This window comes from Cavia porcellus, unplaced genomic scaffold (assembly GCF_034190915.1).
Source record: "Cavia porcellus strain 051 isolate PalLab524CR breed Dunkin Hartley unplaced genomic scaffold, mCavPor4.1 scaffold_29, whole genome shotgun sequence".
Taxonomy (NCBI): Eukaryota; Metazoa; Chordata; class Mammalia; order Rodentia; family Caviidae; genus Cavia; species Cavia porcellus.
Genome location: NW_026947512.1, coordinates 25756260 through 25773708, shown reverse-complemented (window position 1 = coordinate 25773708; position 17449 = coordinate 25756260). Strand labels below are relative to the sequence as shown.

The 17449-nt window shown below is 39.1% G+C and overlaps 1 protein-coding gene across 3 annotated transcripts in view; it reads left to right on the top strand.

Annotated features, from left to right (window-relative positions):
* The window catches only part of Nek7 (NIMA related kinase 7), a 154358-nt gene extending 142542 nt beyond the window's left edge, over nucleotides 1–11816 (top strand). The window contains exons 12-15 of one of the 3 annotated variants that reach the window (XR_010044357.1): nucleotides 6194–6532; nucleotides 8914–9045; nucleotides 10574–10710; nucleotides 11324–11816. The gene's annotated coding sequence lies outside the window, so the exon portion shown is untranslated. The remainder of the gene's footprint in view (nucleotides 1–6193; nucleotides 6533–8913; nucleotides 9046–10573; nucleotides 10711–11323) is intronic. The other 2 variants (XR_010044358.1, XR_010044356.1) reach the window with 2 other exon arrangements.
* The last annotated feature ends 5633 nt before the right edge of the window (nucleotides 11817–17449 follow it).

The following is a 17449-nucleotide window of genomic DNA, read 5'->3' as shown; positions in this document are numbered from 1 at the left end:
ACCCTGCTAGCACAGACTTTCTGGTTTCTACTCCTGGACTTTGGGCCTTCCCCGTGCTATCCTTGATATGGAATTGCTTGGGGAGATTGTGATGGGCTCTAGGCCTTTAGCTGGACTCATGCGGGACACTGCCCTGAAATTCAGAGATTACTTCAGCTGGATTCTTTGGGCTGTAGCACATAGACACATCTCCTGCACTCCTCTGCATTTGACTTCTTGAGTGAATATTATAAAGTAATCCTTCAAATTATATGTCCTGTATTAAGTCTATTCCCTTGCCCAGTGTCACATTGTGTGGTAAGGGGATGCCCTTGGATTTTCCTTTTTTCAGCCTCTACCCCTACTCTGTGTCATGTGATTAGCAGTTGGGAGCTGTGTGTCACTCTGTTCTTCTGTGCAAGGTTAATGGGTTTTCATGGTCTGGATACTTGTGGTAACAATTATTCATATGTCAAAGGGGAGGATTGTGGATTCTGCATAGCACATTGCCTATGACTCTGGCTTTCCAAGACCCAGCTTCCATATGGCATCACAGGACTTCTGTTCCCCAAATCCTAATCTCTAAGTTTTTAGTCTTTAAAAGAAAGTAGTCTTCATTCCCATGCATCACAGCCTGGACTCTGATTGGACAGAACTCTGAGGGTTTTATTCAGTTGTTCTCTCTTGGATCTACAAGGGGATCTCAGGACAGATGTCCACTAGATCAGTGCAGTTATATTGCTGCAGGCTTCTGAAAACAAGAAAATGCTGGGGCCTTCAATTTCTAGAGCAACAAGCTCAACCCCTTCTCAAAATGGTTTCTCTACAGTATCATGAACACTTTCTGAGAATTTTCCAGAGGCTGCTATTTGTTGTTGTTTGCTTTTCTCTTTCTCTATAGTATACTGAGGATTAAGAAGGGCACTTTGAGCATGTTGAGTGAATGCTCTGCCACTGAGCTACATGCCTAGCTCACTGAGAGAAATTGGCCTTTACTCATGACTTGTATCTTGGTAGATGCTTCAATTTAAAGAACAGGAAGATAAAGGTCTGTAGCTAATGTCCTGGTCCCAATTAGGTATGGTGATGATCAACCTGAAGAGTGAATACTGGACACTTGTTATAGCTTGTGTCTAGATATCCACTGAAAACGTTATGCGGTCATAGGTGGGGCTCTTTCAGAAACTGCTAGATCTAGTGTGTCACTGGCAGAGGAGGAGCTGGGCAGATCTGGGGTGCCCTCACCGGCCTCTCTGCGTGTCTGGAGGACTCTGGATATCTGCGCCCAGACTGCTGGAGTTCCCTCAGGCTTCCAGGTGCAGTGAAGGAGAGAGGTGGGTTTGAGGCTTCCACATCAGCCTCCCCATTCCCGGCTTCACTTGGAGACCTGCTGAGCTCCCCATAGGTGGGCTGGCCCACACTACCAGCCTAGCCCAGCCTGTTTAGCTGCCGCGCCTGGCCATAGGCCTGCAGAGGAGGAGCTGGGCAGATCTGGGGTGCCCTCACCGGCCTCTCTGCGTGTCTGGAGGACTCTGGATATCTGCACCCAGACTGCTGGAGTTCCCTCAGGCTTCCAGGTGCAGTGAAGGGGAGAGGTGGGTTTGAGGCTTCCACATCAGCCTCCCCATTCCCGGCTTCATTTGGAGACCTGCTGAGCTCCCGATAGGTGGGCTGGCCCACACTACCAGCCTAGCCCAGCCTGTTTAGCTGCCGGGCCTGGCCATTGGTCTGCAGAGGAGGAGCTGGGCAGATTTGGGGTGCCTGCATCGGCCTCTCCATGTGTCTGGAGGACTGTGGATATCTCTGCAACCACGGAGGGTCCACAGGTTCCTGAAGCACTGCGGCCTGTGGTGAGTACCCTAACCCGGCTGCAATTGAAGAACTGTGGAGCTTCCAAGGGGCAGGTGGGCGCACAGTGTCCCTGAGGCCCAGCTTGTCTGGAACTGCGGAGTTCTGAGCAGGCAGAGGAGGGCCACTGGTTCTGTAGGCCTAATGGCTTGGGGTAGCGCGGCGCCAGAGTCTCAGTAGCTCCAAACATAGAAGGGGATTTTCAACAGATCCTGAGGAAGCTTTCAAATAACACTTGAAACACAGAAATATAGGAAAATGACAAAACGAAAGACCAAATTACAACCTCAAACCTCCAGCCCATCTCAAGAAACCCTAGGAGCGATGTATATAGAAGAAAATATATCCCATCCACCTCATATATCGGACACAATAGCCACTGAAATTGACAAGCAACTCCAGGAAGCTTTAAAGAAATTCAAACTCGAAATAATCTCCCAGATAAAAGAAGAAATGATAAAAGAAATGAAAGAGATTCTAAATATATCTAAAGAAAACACAGATAAAAAATTGGAGGAACTAAACAAAAAGATAGAATCCCTAGACGAGCAATATAAGAAACAAACAGAATACATAATGCAGATGCACAGAGATATACAGGAAATAAAAAACTCCACTGAAAGTTGTAAAAACCGCCTTAATGAAAGTGAAGATAGAATTTCAGACCTTGAAGACAGGATTGCAGCTAGTGAACAGGAAAGGAAAGATCTTTTGAAAATAACAAGGAACCAGGAAACAACAATTCAACAACTGCAAGACGATGCAAAGAAGAATAACATAAGAATGATAGGGATTAATGAAAGAGAGGGAGACAACATGAAGGATGTCAGGAGGATATTTAGAGAAGTAATAGCTGAAAATTTCCCAAGCATGAGATCAGAAACTGACATCAGGATCAGTGAAGCATATAGAACTCCAAACAGTCATAACCAAAATAAAACTACACCCAGACATATAATAATCACCATCCCAGAAATCCAACACAAGAATAGATTATTAAAAGCTGTCAGAGAGAAAAGACAGATCACTTATAAAGGAAAACCTATCAGAATCACAGCAGACTTCTCAGCACAAACGATAAAGTCAAGAAGAGCATGGAGTGAAGTATTCCAGATCCTAAAGCAAAATGATTTCCAACCAAGACTGATATATCCTGCAAAACTATCATTCAAAATAGATGGTGCAATACGATACTTCCATGACAAAGAACAGCTGAAGATCTAGTGTGTCACTGATGCAATAGTGCAACGTTGAGATTAAGGGTATGTGATTACTAAATCAGCCCACTGACTGGTTTGGCACCACCCTAATCCCAGTAGCCTGGATAGAGTATGAAAGCAGCAGAAAGATGCTGCTAAATTCCCTTTGCTTATTTAACTACTTCCTGCCCTCCATGAACCCTTTTTCCTCTGTGAAGCCACCCTGTCTTGGAGCAGGCTGATTATGGACTGAAACTGCTTCAAACTAAGCTAAATAAACCTTTTCTACCTTAACTTATGGGTTTTTGGGTATTTTGTCTGAACAACAAGAAAAGACAGACAAAACTTACCCACATAATAAGAGCAGAGAGAGACAGAGACAGAGAAAGAGAGAAAGAAGCACAAAGGTTATAGACACTGCACCTTTGTAAAATCTTAGCATAGGTCTTTCCCATACTCCTAGACTATATATTGCTGACACATCTGAAGAAGTCTTCACCAAAAGAAAAGAAAAGGGCATCCTACACTATCCACTATATATACCATCCCTGCTGAACTACCAGAAGAACTGTATTCCTGCAAGACCTTCAAAGAGCAGGTGCCAGGCTCTGACAGTGTATGTTGTGAAGAAACCCACTAATCACAAACAAAAGAATCACAGAGAAACTACATTATAAAGTCCAGTTGTAATTAAACTCAACACTGCACAATCATCTGGTTTCTCAGGACACACAGTCAGCACATTCTTCTAATAAAAGGGGAAAAGATACCTCACAGTTCTAGAGAAAACATTCCTAAAATTCATCTGGAAGCAGAAGAGACCTAGAATAGCAAAGGCAATCCTGGGCAACAGAGGCAAGGCAGGAGGCATCACAATCCCAGACTTGAAATTATCCTACAAAGCTGCTATAATAAAATCAGCATCATACTGGCCAAAAAAAAAAAAAAAAAAAAAAAAAAAAAAAAAAAAAAAACCCAAAAAACCAAAAACAAATCTGAGGCTCAGTGGAACAGAATGAAAGATACAGACACACTTATCCACCTTATCTTTGACAAAGGTGCCAAGCTTGTTCACTGAAAGAAAGACAGCCTCTTTAATAAGTGATGTTGGTAAAACTGGCTTTCTCCATGCTGAAGAATTAAACTACACCCATGTCTACCACTATGCACTAAACTAAAGTTGAAATGGATCAAAGATCTAAATATTAAGATAGAAACACTACTAGAAAATATTAAGATAGAAACCTACTAGAAAACAAAGTAGGTAGAAATCTCGAGGACATGGGGTAGGCTAAGAGTTCGTGAACAAAAACCAAGCTGCATAGGAAGTACTTCAAAAAATGAATAACCGGGATATAATTTTATTAAAAAGTCTTCACACAGTGAAACAAATCACCAACAGAATGAAAAGAAAACTCAGATTGGGAAAACATTTTTGCCAACTGTCCCACAGACAATAAACTCTTACCTAGAATTGAAAAAAAATCAGCCCCCCCAAATTTAAAGACTGAATCCAAAAATTTGCATCTGAGATGAATACACAATTCTCAGATGAAGAAATACAACTGGCAAATAAATACATGAAAAAAATGCTCAACACCATTGATCATTTGAGAAATGCAAAGTAAAACTACACTATAAGGTATCATCTCACTCCAGAAAGAATTACTAACATCAAGAAATTAACCGGTAATGAAGCCTGGTGGGGATGTGGGGGAAAAGGAACCCTTATCTTTATTGTTTGGAGTATAAACTGGTACAATCACTGTGGAAATCAGGATGGAGATTCCTCAAAAAACTAGGATTAGAGAATCCATTCAATCCATCTATTCCCCTTCTGGGTATTTTCCCAGAAAAACTGAAAACATCATACCATGGTGTTATATATATACCCATGTTTATAGCAGGACCATTTGTAATAGCTAAATCTTGGAAACAACCCAAATGCCCATCAACTGAGGATGAAAAAGATATGATATTTTTATATAATGGAATGCTACTCACTCATAACGAGTGATAAACTTGAGGCTTTTATAGGTAAATGAATGCAACTAGAAATCATAGGTGAAATAAATAGAACTTGCATGTGCAAACACCATATTTTCTTGTTAGTGTAAAAAAACTGAAAGAGTAAATAAAATCCAAAAGTTAGAATAGATATAATAAAAGGGAAAGAAAATGCTCAAAGGGAAATTTATTGTTTGATCAATCTTGCAAGCGGTATCTGGTATCCTGAGCAATTACTTTGAAGATAACAATATGAAATGCAATAATAGTATTGTTAAATTCCTATCATCTTGTTTTGAAATTCTATATTGCCATTGTTTTTCTTGTCATTGTCATTTTACTTTCGTCATTGTTTAAGTGTTTGCTTCTTGACTTTTCTGTTATTTTTCTCTTTCAAATAAAAAAATGTGGAAGAAATATCCATCCTGACAGATGCATAAATCCTAACTGGAAAACAAGAAATTTGATAAAGCAATGTTGGTCCTCCAAAATTTCATGCCTATTAGATGATTTCAAAGATACTGAAAGAAATTAAATGACAAAGAATTCAAAAGAATGATTTTCTTCGATGATCAATGAACAAGGACAATACAAATAAACAGTTGAACTTATAAAGGAAGACAATGCAAGATTAAACAGAGCAATTAAAGAGAAGATTCTAAAAAAATTGGAACAGAAAGCTTAAACACAGTGGAGGTCCTCACCAATAGATCAAGTCAAAGACAACACCGATGACTTACTACATTTAGAGAGTAAGAAAGAATGAACAGGTCATTTTATTATGACTGATCTTAGTTGAATCTGGTTTGTTAGATTGCTGTTTTGTATTGACAGATTTTATTCAAATCTGTTATGATTGATAGTATCAAGTCTGAGAGTATAGGCAACTGCACTGACGATAACAAGATTCACTAGGATACCTGCTCTGGTTTGATTATTACCTGGTTTTGAAGCTAATGTCCACAATGTTTTGTTTTTATTAATATTGTTATGTACTGCTATATTGTTATACTATGTTTGATAGGCAATTCTATTGAAGTTAACAAGAGAAAACACAGAAACCACTGTAGATCACCTTGCACTGTGGTTTTATATGTCTTTTTCATTTCATGTTTTTATAGGGATTTGTTTTGCTTTGTTTGTTTTTCCCTCTAATACAGAAAGGATAGAAATACATGTAGAGACTCATGCATGCGTAGAACCTATAAACAATTTATGAGAACTGATCATATAACACATGATGAAATGAACAACTACTTCAAAGAAAAAAGAGACCCTACAGTACCCAGCGCCGACTCCATAGTATCATGATGTGAAATCCAGCAATACTATTATTCTTTGTTCAGAGTGATTTTAGCCCATTTGGTTTTGTTTAATTTCAACATACATGAATATATGGACAGCTATTCTGAAGAAAATGAGAGACACAATGACAACCATTGTTGACTTTCCTATTGTCTGATCTTGAAGACCTAAAATGCCTTCCTCATCCTGTTCAGGTCAGTTCTATACTATGTTGTTTCATGTGAATTCTCTGTATATGAAGATATGAACAACTATTTGGAAGAAAACAAGAGACAATATGATAGATAGTGAAGATCTCTGGCTGTCTTTGGACTTTATGTCTCTTACATTGCTTTCTTATGTTCTGTTTTATTGTGCTTAATGTTACCCTCTTTAAAATAAAAAAAGGAAAAAAAAGAATGAATGGGTTGTATACCATCTATAGGATATGTCTTAGTTACTTTTCTCATTGATGAGATAAAATACTCAACATTTAAAGTTTGAAGGAGGACAGGTTTACTTCAACTCACAGTTTGTAGGGTTTTCAGTGTATTAACAGCTGACTCCAAGGGATGTATCATGGTAAGGAGGTAGCATGGAGGTAGCATCACAGGAGAAATAGTCTGTGGCAAGCAAGCAGGAGACAGCAAGCAGCAAGCAGGAGACAGCAAGCAGCAAGCAGAAACAGCAGCATCAAGCCTGCCCCTCCCTTTTATCCCGTCCAAGCTACCAGGCTTTTGGGTGGTCCCAACCGTACCCATGGAGGGCTTCCCTTATCTACTCCCTTACTCCCAACATCACGCATTCTAGATCCAGGCACTTCTGAAAAGCCCTACCCATGACCTCATGAGGCTATGTGGGGACAGCTACACAATACAAACCACAGACGACACAATTAAAAGACCAAACATTCATTTGCTATGAATAGACAAGAACAGTGAAGGGTAAAGGCACAGAAAAAATATAAAATAGCAGGGATTCATATATATATATATATATATATATATATATATATATATAGTTCAGTAATAACACAGAAAAGAAATCATCTTGATTCTCCAATTAAAAATTGGCTAATGAAATGAAAAATAAGACTCAACTGCTATCTGTAAGAAACTTACCTCAACAACAGAGACTTACACACATTAAAAGTGAAGAGATGGGCAATAACATTCCAAGTAGCTGGAATCCAGAAGCAAGTAAGAGTAAAATACTCATATGTGGCAAAACAGATTTCAAGCTCAAACTGGTCAGATGACATAAAGAAGATCACTACATTTTGATAAAGTGAGAATGTATCAAGTTTATATAATGATTATAAATGTATAGCTGAAACTTGAGCAACTAGTGTTATAAAACCAATAATGGACACAGAGATATTTAGAAAAAGGTAAGAAAGAAACATCAGTTAATTACATTATAGACCAAATGGACTTAACAGAGATCGACAGAACATACCATCCAACAGCAGCAGAATACAGATTCTTTCAACACAGAACATTTTTCTAAACAGATAATATATTAGGCTACAAAAGAATTTGTAACAAATTAAATATAAGTAATTTGTTGCTTTTTATAAGATTATGGTAGAATGAAATTAGAAGTTAGCAGCAAGAGATTATAGAAATTTTAAAATACCTGGATATTAAATAATATACTATTGAATGAACAGGGGGTTGTTGTTGAAGAACCAAAAGTGGGAATCTGAAAAAATCCTACAATCAAATGAAAGCAAAGTTACTAGAATCTGTGAGATATGGTGAAATCAGCACCAAGAGGTTTATGTCAGTTTCTAAAATTCTCTGGATCTTAGCCTTATCCTCCTTATGGAAAGCCATTACTAAAATTATATTCATAAATACCATGTTGATTCTATTATTTGACTCCTGCATACTTAATTTTCTTTGCCTTTGTCTCCTTTAGAGTTAAAGCTGTACACCTACCCAAGATGAAAATACCTGGTATCTACTGAGGTCCACCAGTTAAAAGCTCTGCAGAGTATCCCTGTCTGCCTTTCAATAACTTCAGCTCCCTTCAGTTTGAAGAAGTCAGATCGGTCTCCTCCCATTATCCCTCATGACAGTTTGGGTTACTTCTTCAGGGAAAAATGCTATAGGCAGCTAAGTCAGTTAAAAATGTTATGGGCATTCAAACAGGGCTAGGGCCTCAAAATAGCTTGCACAGAGAACCAGATGTCTTGTGACTGTGGAGGAGACAGATACCTTCCACTGTGGGCCAGATCCTAAGACAAAAGGCTAAATTTGGCCCTCAAACCCCACAGGGAGACCTTATTAATATGGCTTTTCATGTTTTCAACAACAGAGATAAAAATCAAAAGGAAAAATAACAATCTCATCTTTTAGCAGTGACACTTGGAGCTCTGAGGCAGGTAAACTGAGACAAGGTGGAGCTGCTCAAGCTCCTCCCAGACCACACTTCAAGTGCAACAAAGGAGGACATTGGGCAAGAGAGTGCTCCAAACCCGGTATTCCTCTGAGGCCTTGGCCCTATTGCAATCTCAAGGGCCATTGGAAGAGCAACTGTTCTAGCCGTCAGAGAGCAGATAAGCCATCCTCTTATCTCCTTGCCCTCACAGGAGATCTCATCACCACTGGATTCATTGCTGACTGATCTACTTGGACTTGCTGCTGAAGATTGGTGGAGCTTGGGACCCACAGCCCCCATTAAGTATCCTTCTCAGAGTCCCAAGTCCCACTGGAGGTCTCAGGTAAGACATTCTCTGTACTTGTGGACATAGAGGCCATATATAGTGTTCTTCCTGAGTTTTCAGGCCCTTGTATTAAGTCCTCAGTCTCTGTAGTAGGTGTTGACAGCCAACCTACACAGCCTTTGCAGACAGGGCCTGTCATGCAGGTTCCAGACTCTCTCTTTACCTATAGCTTCCTAGCAATTCCAAAATGTCCCACACCCCTTTTAGGTAAAGATCTTCTTCAAAAGCTTAATTTCTCCTTTACCTTCTCCTTCCCCACAGCCCTCTGTCCTCCAGACACCCTCACAGTGTGCCACAAAACCATCCCCTCCCCTTCCTTCTTCTCAGGTCGATCCCACAGTTTGGGATACCTTTCACCCCACTTGCTCTATTCATGCCATACCTATTCTAATTTGTTTTGGGGATCCTTCAATTAATCCTTGCATTCTCCAATATCCCATAGCTCTCAAATATTTATAGGGACTTAAACCTATAATCAAGTGCCTTTTAGACAATGGTTTTCTTAAACCTACCTATTCACCCTATAATATTCCCATTCTCCCAGTATTTAAGCCTGATGAGTCTTATTGTCTAGTGCAGGACCTTAATCAATAACACTGCTACCCCAATCCACCTAGTGGTGCCAAACCCTTATACCATGCTCTATCATATCCCTCCCTCCACAATTCACTTTACAGTCATAGATCTTAAAAATGCCTTTTTAAAAATCATCCCCCTATACACTAATTGTCAGGATTCCTTTGTGTTTATGTAGACTGACCCAGACACTCTGAGATCTCAACAACTTACACCTGTCATCCCTGTAGTACAACCTCTCCTCAGGCACACATACACCCCCTTCTTTTCCTATTCATCGATTTTACAGACATACCCCTGGTCAGGACTGACAGGTAGATTTTATGCACATGCCCTGCCACAAAACTCTCAAATATCTTCTCACCATTGTTTGTACTTTTTCAGGATGAATAGAAGCCTTCCCCACAAGCAGGGAGACTGCTGATGTAGTTACTAAAGTCCTGTTACAGAAAATCATCCCAAGGTTTGGTCTACTTCAGAGTATTCAGTCAGAGAATAGTCCAGCCTTTATTTCTCAAATCACTCAACAGGTATCCTTGAGCTTACACATCACTGGTGCCTACACATTCCATACCATCCACAATCCTCAGGAAAAGTAGAAAAGGCAAATGGCCTCATAAAAACACACCTTACAAAATTCATTTTATAACTACACCAATCTTGGCCTCAACTTCTGACCCTAGCTTTAGCCAAGCTCAGGGCACTTCCCCGGGCTTCTATATTTTAAGCCCCTTTGAACTTTTGTATGTCAGACCATTCCTACTCCACAATCTTCCTAGCTGCCAAAGTCTCCCTCTTCTTGCTGACTACATCCCAACCCTCTCCTTCCTCTGACACTCATTAGGATAACATGCTGATCTCTGGCTTCCCCAACCCTCTGAAGGGACCAAACCAGATCCTCCCATATTCTCAGGAAATCTAATTTGTCTCAAATGTTCTAAATCCACAGGACTACAACCAAGGTGGATCATCCCATACCTGGTCTTCTTGGCAACCCCAACAGTGATCAAAGTTGCTGGACTGCCATCCTGGTTCCAAATTGCTTAAGCGGTGGGCTCCCAACCCTGAATGTAAACATCCTGAGTGGTAATTTCTTCTTCTATCTCCAACCCTTCTCCATCTCACCAAGGCCGCACAGCCATAACTGTCAGGATAGGTCATGTTTTATTATCCACTTTGGTTCTTAATCCTGTACATTCTATTAATTTTTTTTTTACAGTAGGACTCTTGTCTTTCCTAAAGACTCCCACATCATGTGTAAAATCTACATAACAACTGTCTTAGTTCTTTCTATCCTCAGCTGTTTAGTTAAATGTGAGATCCCTGTGGGTTTAGACACAGTCTTATAGTGACACAGTCATGGCCCTCCCCACCTCTACTCTGTAATTTCCCAAATATGATTCGATCATCAGGCCTTATATTTCTCATGCTTATTCTTTCCAGCTCAACTCCTGGACCAAAGACAAGCCCTACCTATCTACGTTTTTAACTTTTACCCTTTCAGATGGGGGAATAATCATCTCTCATAACTTCACTCTTCCTACCCCCACACTTATTTTTCAGATTCTACCTCACTGTGGCCCTGATGGAACAGCATATTTACATCAAAGACATCTTTTCTTCTACCTCTCCTGTGTCCTTAAATATGATAATGGCCTGCCTCCTCATAGCACCTTGTCTCTTTGTCTTTCCAATCTAGGATGTGAGCATCACCGATGATTAATTCCTTGTCCTGCCTGAAACACCTGGTACCAGCTTCTACATGGCCACCAACCATCATCCCATCAACCTTCCTGAATCCCAATATGGTGCCCACTTTCAGCAGAAAGTAGTGAGAGATTTCATCTTTTTCCTAACAATAAAAAGATGGGAATGAAAGCGTTTGTCCCTAGAATAAATTTCTGGACGGTTACAGCAATGATCTAACATGGCTGAATGCCAAAGTGGGAATGCCTACCACTTCCTGCTTCTTCCTCAGCCTTAATTGCAACTCCCCTTCCTGTTTGCAAATGAAGAAAATCCTAATCAGCTCCTCATGTGTCATCAGTGTGTGCCCTAAGCACCACCCCTGCTCAAAGGGTCCATATGTGCCATACACCCCATATTCTGGTCAAAGGAGACAGCGTAGCCACCATGCGTTGTGTGCTCCTTTCCATGTCCTCATTTCAATAAACCTTTCTGTTTTGTACTTCTCTATTGCACCAGAAAAACACTTTTGCCTACATTAAAAAATGTGTGTATTTCAATAATATAACCTAATGCTACCTCTCAAAGTTTTAGTAGAGCAAGAACTAAATGCCAAATCAGAAGAAATAATAAAGATCAAGTAAAAAATAAATTTAAAAAAGACTAAAAGAATATTGCAAACCATCAATGAAACAGAATTGGTTCTTTGAAAAGATACACAAAATTGACAAAAACAAGAACAAAGACCAAATAAATAAATTTGAGTCAAAGGGAGATACTATAACAAATGCCACAGAAACTGATTATTTGGGGATATTCTGCAAAATTACACTAATCAAATGGAAATTCTGGATGAAATGGACAGTGTTCTGATCATATATGACTTACCAAAACTGAACTCAGAGAGCTACAGGTGAAGAGATTAAATGCCAAGCAACAACAAAGCTGAAGCAGTAATAAAAAATCTACCACGAAAGACAAGGGTGGGGCAAGGTGGCTTCATTGCGGAATTTTAGCGGACTTTTAAAGAGAAACTAAAAATCACTGCTATTCAAACTATTCCAAAAAATACAAAGAGAAGGTAGCTTTCCAAACTTATTCTGGAGAGTTAGTGTTACTCTGTTACCAAAACTGAATAAACATGCAATAAAAAATCCATATCCTTGATGAATATAGACAGCAGCACTTTAAAAAGTTTATAAACCACCATAAATCAGGTTTTATTCCAAAGATGCAAGGATGTTTCAACATATTAAAATCAACAAATATAGTACATAAAAATAATCAAGACTAAAAAATTACATGAATGATGCATAGACATACTTCCTGACTCATCAATGTTTATAATTAAAATGTTCATAAGTCAAAAAGTAAAAAAAAGATAAATTTAAGCTGAAAAGGAAACATCATACGCAATACCAGAGAAATACAAGCATTAATGATCACTTTTTTAAAAAACTGTATGCTAACATATTGGAAACCATAGCTGGAATGATCAAACATCTATACACATACTGTGTAACTTGACAAATTGAACCCAGTCAGGAGGAAATGTTTCACTATATAGTTAAAATTGATGATATTAAAAGAAAAGCTCAGGGTTGGATGGATTCACTACTGAATTTCTCCAAACTTTTATACAGGAAGTTATACCAATTATTTTCAAAATATCCCATAAAATTAAAAGGCAGAAGATACTTCTAAATTTATTTGATAAGGCCAGCATTATCATTTGCCAGAGTTGCAAGGACACAATCAAAATCAATAAAGTATAGAGTGGTATCTCTGATGAATAAATTTGTACTGATCCTCAACAAAATATCAGAGTCAAATTTGACAGCACACCAGAAGAATCATACACTGTGATCAAGTTGGTTCCATTCCATGCGTACAAGAATAATTCAATACATGGGGAAAATAATCTGGTTATCTCAAAAGAGGCATAAATATGATAAGGACAGGAGGTGGGGAATAGCTCAGTTGTAGAGTACTTGCCTGGCTTGTGCAAGACCCTGGGTTTGATCATCAGCAATGCAATCAGTAGCAATAAACTTGCCTCATCATAAAAGCTATAAACAAATCAGGTACTTCTGTATCATCATACCTTAACAAAATGAAGACTACATTAACACTTCACTAAAACCATACCAAATGGGGGAAAACTGAAAGCATGTCTTCCAAAATCAGGGACAAAACAAAGTATGCACTGTCATTGCTCTTGCCCAATGTAGTTTGTGAAGTTGTAGCCAAAGCTATTAGGCAAGGGAGATAAAAAGTATAGAGAAAGAAGGAACTCAGATTACCCCTCACTTGTAGATTATATCTCCTACATCTACACCTACATCTACATCTACATCATCTACATCTACATCTACATCATCTACATCTACATCTATGTCTACATCTACATCTACATTACATACATCTGTCTACCAATGTAAAGTCCCTCCCCACAAGACTGTTCGTTTGCCTGTAATCCCAGCACTCTGGTGGCCAAGGTCAAAGGACTGCCCTGAGTCCCAGGCCAACCTGGGCTGCATAGTGAGTTCAAGAGCAATTTAAACTACATAGTAAGACCCTGTCTCAAAACAAAACAAAACCAAAGAAACTGAATTGGTAAACAAGTTCAGGAAAACAGCAGGATAGAAACATCAGAATACAAAAGTCAGCAGCTTTTCCATGAGTGGAAAACATCAGGGAGCCCAACGCTATGAAAGCAAGCCCAATTACAATAGGAAACTACTGGGGACCTGACCAATATGCCCAACTGTCATTATGAAGTATATAGCAAAGGATTAAATAAGAAACAGGGATAAATTTAGTAATGCATGATGGGGGCTGGGAGGTCAGTACTGCAGGATGGGCAAAGACTCAGATACTCCAAACCAGTCACTACTTATTGGGTGTATACAATGCAATGGGTATGTACAATGATAGGAGGGACTAGCAGAAGATTCCAGATCAATGGCACTGCAGGAACAGATAATCCTAGGGTGACTCAAAAAAGTGGAGATGATCTTATGCTAAAAAGGATCTTACATTGAAGTGTTCTTTTTTTTTTTGTCTTTTTCCCTTTTTTATCGGTACCAGGGATCGAACTCACGACTGCCTGCTTGCAAGGCAGGCGCTTATGCCGCTGAGCTAAATCCCCAGCCCCCATTGAAGTGTTCTTAATGAGTGGGAGAGGATAGACCAACCCAAGAGTTAAGGGGAAGTCTCAAAGAGTGATACCATAATCTCAGTCCTCTATTTATCCCTTCAAGAAGTATGCAAAATTAGCCATTGTAAATTCATGGTCCCCAACAGGAAAATAAACTAGCAATTAAAATACTCGGGAATAGCTGGTCATGGTGGCACATGCCTGTAATCCCAAACCCTAGAGAGAATGAGGCAGGAAGATCATTGTCAGTTCAAGGCCAGCTTGGGCTACAAAGTGAATTTAAGGCCACACTTGTCTTGAAAAGTGAAATTAAATTAAATTAAATTCAAAGGTCCCTAGGAATAAGTTTGCTAAGGAAATGAACTCTAAAATGAACATTATGAAACTCTGATGAAAGAAATTAAAGATATGAAAAAAATGGAAAGATCTATATATCCATGGATCAGAAGAATATTCTTAAAATATTCTTACTATCAAAACCAACAGATTCTATGTAATCCCTATTAAATACAAAGGGTATTTCTTAATACAGTCAGAAAAAGCAACTTGAGTTTCACATTGAAGCATGAGAAACAGGTAGCCAAAACAATGTTGACCAACAAAAGCAATCACAAAGCTAGAGGCATTACAATACCTGATTTTATGACACACTACAGAAACATAGTAACCGTAACGGTATAAAGCAGACACCTTAGAATCATAAAATAGAAGTGTCAGAAATCCATATATCCACAACCAACTGGTACATAGTATAGCAAAGGACAGCCTCACGAACAAAGGATGCTGGGAAAACTAGATGTTCATATGCAGAATATTCAATCTGAATCCTTTTCTCACTGTGTACAGAAGTCAATTCAAACTGAATCAAAAACCTCAGTGTGAAACTCAATAGAAAACACAAGAAAAAACAGGTCAAGACACTGGTGCAAACGATTTCCTGGGTAGCTCTGAAAACACAAGAAAAAAGATAAACATTGACAAATGGGATAGTATCAAGATTAAAACCCTTCCTCACAGTAAAGGAAATTATCAACAAAGTGAAGAGACTGATACAGGGGTACGAAACTCCCAACCTACTGTATGTCCGGTAAGAGTTCATGTTCTGTAAAATCAAAGAATGAATTTTAGGACCAATGTAGGTTAAGAGCAGAAATATTTATTAAGAGAAAGAAACTGTCTGAGAGAGAAACAGAAGGGGTCCTGAGTGGGTTGGCAAAGATTGTGTTTTCTAGGGATTTTTACAGAATAAAACCATGAGGTGAGGTGGGTCTAAAGTGGGGAAACTGGGAACTTGCAAGGCAGAGGAGCATGAGGTGGAACAGAATTATGGTCAACCAATAAATGTAATTGTTCAGGTAAAATTGACCAAGTCAGGGACAAATGGGGAAGTGAGTCATGCAGCAACAAGCATTCGTATGGATTACTCTTTCTATAGGGGTTTGGGAGGGACTCTTGGTTTCTCAAGGTGATCCATACTTATTCCGAAGGTTTATACGTAAGGGTGTGGTGGCCTTTGTTTTGTCTTCTGTTTTACGATCTGGCCCACAGCAAGAGGTATGTGTCTCCTCCAAAGTCTCAAGACAGCTGGTCCTCTGTGCCAACTTCCTGAAGGGCCTATCCCTGTCTGACTGCCTGTAATATTTCTAACTAGCTCAGCTGCCTGTAACAAGATGACTTACTGAATGGTAGAAAATACTTACCAAATACTCATCAGAAAGGGAATATATAAATATATGAATATATAAAGTAATCCAGATATAAATCGGGAAAATGATCTCGATTGGTATTTCTCAGAAAAAGAAACATCCCTTGCTAACAAATGTTTGAAAAGTGATCAATTTAATTAACCACCAGGGACATGCAAATCAAAACTACAATGAGATTACATGTTACCATAGTAAAAAAGACTATGAAAAATTTTTTAAAATATTAGAATGTATATGAAAAGAAACTCATATACTATTTGTGGGAATGTAAATTAGTACAACCACAATAAATAACATCATGGAAGAAGTTCAAAAACACTAAAAATGAATCCATCACATAAAGCAGCTATACCTCCCCTAAGAATTTCTCCAAAGGAGATGAATTCAGCCTACCAAAGAGATACCTGCATGCCTGTGTCTATGGCAGCACTATTTATAAGACATATGATATGGAATCAGTCATGTGCCTTTGAATCTATGAATGGGTAGTATACATACACATACAATGGAATGTAGTATACATACACATACAATGGAATATTTCTTCAGCCACAAGGAAGAATGAAGTTCTACCAGTGATCATTAACTGAGTGTGTCCAATTGAGTAAGAAACACCCAACTAAATTGGATTCACATAGTTCTGGGTGTCACTGAAAGGATTTATTGGAGACAGAAGACCCACCCTGTGTGTGAGTGACAGCAACCAGTAGGCTTGCTGCCTGAATGGAATAAAAAGACACCCAGGAAGGCATGCTTCTGTTTCTTCAGAGAAATCCAGTCTTCACCTTCACATTGGAAGTCATCTCCTGGCTTCCAGTGCAGACACGCACTTCAGCCTCCTGATATGAACTACAAAGGTCACCACGGTGGGCTCCAGCCCTACAGATCCTTTGGCTCTAGACCCTCTGGCTCTCCAGCACAGTCAGCTCTTTTGCACTTTTCCACACCTGACTCTGCAGGCAGTCACTGTAAGCTAGTCTTGCATATGCTTATGTATTTTTGTACCTTACATGAAATCTGTTTCTTTAGTAAGCACTGACTGATACACTGCCACTTACAGAAAAATGGGTACAAGTGGAAGACACGTTAAGTAAAATTAACCAGATAGAGAAAAAAATAATGTACATTCTCTCTCACTTGGTGAACTTTGACATTCTATTGGTGGGTTTGTGAACAACAATATAGGAATCCAAGCAGCCAAATTGATAAATTTGGAATAATTTAATTAACTGAGCTCAGGACCACTGGTATACTGACCTTCCTGGTTCAGGGT